This window comes from Herpailurus yagouaroundi, unplaced genomic scaffold, assembly GCF_014898765.1.
Source record: "Herpailurus yagouaroundi ecotype Mexico unplaced genomic scaffold, PumYag 77, whole genome shotgun sequence".
NCBI classification, from domain to species: domain Eukaryota; kingdom Metazoa; phylum Chordata; class Mammalia; order Carnivora; family Felidae; genus Herpailurus; species Herpailurus yagouaroundi.
Window position 1 is genome coordinate 56,035,878 of NW_024412388.1, and position 4,777 is coordinate 56,040,654.

The following is a 4,777-nucleotide window of genomic DNA, read 5'->3' on the forward strand; positions in this document are numbered from 1 at the left end:
CTATCTTCCCTCTTGGACTGTAAGTTCAAGGAGGGTAGGTTTAGTGTTTTTCTTCTTTATCTTTGTGACTCCTTTCTCTAGTACAGTGCCTGGGATAATGTTTTATAAATATCTTAACTGGGTCAATACTTTAATACTATTAGATGTTTAGCACTATTAGATGGGTGAGTGGTGGTATCCCTTTGTGGTTTTAATTTCCTTTTCTCTGATGTCTAATGAGGTAGAACAACTTTTCATATATTTCTTGGCCTTATGAATACCTTCTGTATTAGTCGCCTGGGGCTGCCATTACAAAGTACCACATACTGGGTGGCTTAAACAATGGAAATTTATTTTCCCACAATTTTGGAGGCTAGAAGTTCAAGATCAAGATGTCAATAGGGTTGGTTTCTTCTGAGGCCTCTCTCTCTGATTTGTAGATGTCTGGTTCCCCCTGTTTTTACACAGTCTTCCCCCTGTGTGTCTATGTTCTAATCTCCTCTTCTTATTAGGACACCAGTCATAATGGATTATGGGCCCATCCTAATGGCTTCATTTTAACTTGATTAGTTAATTAAAGACTTTATCTCCAAATACAATCATATTCTGTGGTAACAGAGGTTAAGAATTCTAGATATCAATGGTAGAGCACAATTCACCCCATAACATCCTCATTTGTAGAAATGTCTTTCAAGACTTTTGCTCATTTTTCTTTTGAATTGTCTGCTGCTGGGAGCTATTTTCCTATCCTGAATTCTGTCCTATTAAACCTCTTTTCTCTCTATGGATTCCAGCTCGATGTATGTTAGACCTTTTTATTCTGTTCTATATGTCCTTTATATCTTTTGTCTCTCCCTGCTTTAGTCTGGATATTTTATTCTGACTTGCATTCCAATTTACAAATTTTCTCTGTAGCTGCATCTAGTCTAATATTAAATCAATTCATTCAGTTCTTACTTTGTATTTTTCAGTTCTAGAACTTTCATTTGATTTTTATAGCTCTCAGTTCTCAGCCAAAATTCTCCATCTTGTCATTTAATTACTTAAACATATTCTCCTAGTTATTTTAAAATCATGTCTAAGAACTTCAATATTTGGGGGCACCTGGGTGACACAACTGAATTCAGCTCAGGTCATGATCTCACAGTTCAAGAGTTTGAGTCCCACATCAGGTGAGCATGAGCCTTGCTTCAAGTAAAACACAAGCCCCAGGTAAACCCTGCCTCTCTCTCTCTCTCCCTCACTCTCTGCCCCTCGTAGTATTCTCTCTCTCTCTCTCTCTCTCTCTCTCTCTCACCCTCACTCACTTGCACCCTCTCTCTCTGAAAAATAAATATAATTAATTAATTAATTAATTTAAAGAAAGTAAAAACTCCAATATTTCTATCTCCTGTGGCTGTGTTTCTATTGTCTTTCTGGTTTGGGTCAATTATTATTTTCATAGGCTTCATTATTTTTTATTGAGTTTTAGACATTGTACATGAAGAATTACAAAGGCAATTTGAGGCTCTGGGTTGACTTTTACTTCTGGTAAGAAGTTTGGCCAAAGGTGGCTCATCTTAATGCAATCTGAGATTAAAATAATGCAAAGCCAGGCTGTGGTTCTTATGGAGCCTAATTCCCATTCACATTTACTCCTAGGATGAAGCCCTTCAGAATCTCAAGTGAATGTATGGAGTATTTGCCAGGTAACCTCTGCTGAGCTCAATCTTTCTGTCCCCCCCTTCTTTGTCCCACTCCTCATGGAGCTTCTCAGTCACCACTTTTGTCAGACATCTCTAAAATAGGAAAGAGAGTTGAAATGCCAAACTCCCATTTCTACTGAGTTCTTTTTCTTCCTTGTCTTGGTCCTGCACCTTCTCATTGTCTTCCCTGGTCTCTTGCCAGATGGGTTTGGATGGGAAAAGAAGTAAACAGAATCAGCTTTTTGGAGGCTGACTTTCTCAACATGTTCCACTGTCAGGACATACTGACTGGTCTGCTGAGCTGTGCTCCAGTGTCTCATGGAACCACTGCTATTGCCTTAAGAACAAGGAGCCCCAATTTTGGCTTTCTCTAGCTGGCTGGAGTACACACACCTAGGAACAAGTAAGCCTTAAAAAATATGTTCTCCAGGGGTTCCTGGGTGGCTCAGTTGGTTAAGTGTCCAACTCTTGATTTCGGCTCAGGTCATGGGTTCAAGCTCCACGCCAGTCTCTTCACTAACAGTGTGGAGCCTGCTTGGGATATTCTCTCTCTCTCTCTCTCTCTCTCTCTCTCTCTCTCTCTCTCTCTCTGCCCCTTTCCTGCTCATGCTCTGTCTCTTTCTCTCAAAATAAATAAACTTAAAAAAAATGTTCCCTACAGAATTACTGCTTTGAAGACATTCATTTTCCATGACACCTCAGCCAAATCTATATATTTTTTTAAGTTTATTTGAGAGAGAGCAAGCAGGGGAGGGGCAGAGAGAGACGGAGGGAATCCCAAGAAGGCTCTGCACTGTCAGCACATAGCCCAACATGGGGCTTGATTCCACGAACTGTGAGATCATGACCTGAGCCGAAATCAAGAACTGGACATTTAACTGAGCCACCCAGACACCCCTGTATATGTTTTAAAGTAGATAATAAACTTCATCTTGAAGCTAGGTTTTGGATGTAAGCATAGCCAGCAACATGAGCACTCTGTGTGAGCAGCCCAATGTGACAACTCTGCCTAATAGCAGTTTGGAGAGTGACTGTACTAGGTTGAATAGTGTCCCTAAAATTCACGTCAGCCCAGAATCTCAGAATATGACCTTATTGGGGAAAAGGGTCTTTACAGATGTAATTAGTTAAGATAAAGTCATACTGGGTTAGGGTGGGCCCTAAATCTAATAACTGGTGTCAAAAAGGTCACATGAAGACAGAGACAGAGATTGGATGCTGCCACAGCCATGGAGTGCTGAGGACCGCTGGGAGCCACCAAAAGCTGGGGAAGAGCAAAGAACAGTTCTTTCCTACAGGCTTCGGTCTTTAGAGGCCCACCTTGATTTCAGACTTCTAGCCTCCAGAACTGTGAGAGGATAAATTTCCGTTGTTTAAATCACTGAGTTTGTGGCAATTTGTGACAGCAGCCCTAAGGAACTGGCACAGCGACTAACAAATTTAATCATAAGTTCTCTCATTAGTATTAAACCTGAGACATTGTTTTGATGGTGTGCTCAGGATTTAATTTATAGAGGTGATTGAGTGATGACATGAAGAGGTTAATGCCATTGAGAGAAGCTTTATAACTCACAGTTCCCAAGAGAAGGTGCATATCAGGCCACTTGGGACCACATAGGAAAGATTCAGGATTGGTCAGGAGGCAGAAGGAATAAGGATATAGCATGGCCTAGAGACATTTTTGTGGGGGGTGTGTGTGTGTGTGTGTGTGTGTGTGTGTGTATGCACATAGACACAAGTTTAGAACTGGGATAGTTGGAATAATTTCAGGGGGCTCTGGGCTACAGGGGTAGTCTTTAGTTGTCTGATACCTGGATATGGGATAGTTTAAGGCACGAGAAATTCTGACTTGATGAGTGGGAATGAGATAAAAGTATATGTTTGGAGATATGGGCTTTGGATTAATTGGTGTTATGGACTAAATATTTGTCTCCGCCACCTCCCACCCCAATCCATATGTTGAAGCCCTAATCCTCAGTGTGATGGTGTCTGCAGGTGGGGGCTTTGGAAAGTAGTTAGACTTAGATTAAGGTGGGACTTTCATGATGGAATGAGTGCTCTCACCAGAAGAGGAAGAGAGAGAGATTTGTCTCCATACACATGTACTGAGGAAAGGCCATGTCAGCACACAGTGAGATGATAGCCATAAACAAGCCACGAAGAGAGCTCTCACCAGGACCCAAATCTGCTGGCATCTTGATATTAAATTTCCAAACCTCCAGAACTCTGAGAACTAAATGTCTGTTTTTTCAGCCATCTAGCCCTGTGGTATTTTGTTATAGCAGCCTGAGCAGACTAAGACAGTTGGTTTCTAAGTGAAAGGAGTGTTTTTAGGCAAGTTGTTTACTACCTCAGGAATCAGTTACTCTGAGAAGGGCAGTCTCTCCCTGGGTCCTCAAGGCCCCTAATGTCAAAGCACCATAAAATACAGAAAATGAAAAACATGATTAATACAGACAAAGTCCCCACAAGCAGAAGCAGTATAGAGAAGTTGAGAGAAAAGGAGACAGAATCTGAAATTTCTTTTTTTTTTCACAACCAAATTCATTGAAAGAATAACTTACATTTTTTGTTTATTTCTCATTTCCTCACCAACTACAATTTGACTTTTCCCTTACCTAAAATCTAAAAACTTCCTCTTATGTGGACTTCCTTAATGCCAAATTCAATTAATAATTTCATTTATATCACCTTCTGTGTGAATCCTTTCCTTTCCCCCTGCCTTCCACAGGTAGAATTGGTTTCTTTTTCATTGATGCTCTTTCTGTACCTTACGGAAATTTTTATCAGGCACGTGAAATATTTCATCACACATATTTGCTTATGTATATACTCCCTCTATTAGAATATAAGCTTCCAAACTCTGAGTTTCTACCCAATTTTTAGAACTGCTTCCATTCTTAATGTTTAGAACCTGACACACACAGTAAGTTTCCAATTAACCTTTTACAAATGACTAAAGATATTCCTTCAGCAGAACTTAGCATTTTGGACTGTTCCTTCCCTTCTTAAGCTAGTGCCCCCCCACCCCTTAGTTTCCATAGCCTCATTTTCTGCCCCTACCTCTTACTGCTTCTTGTCTAACTCATATTTTCACATCCTTTAAAGACTAG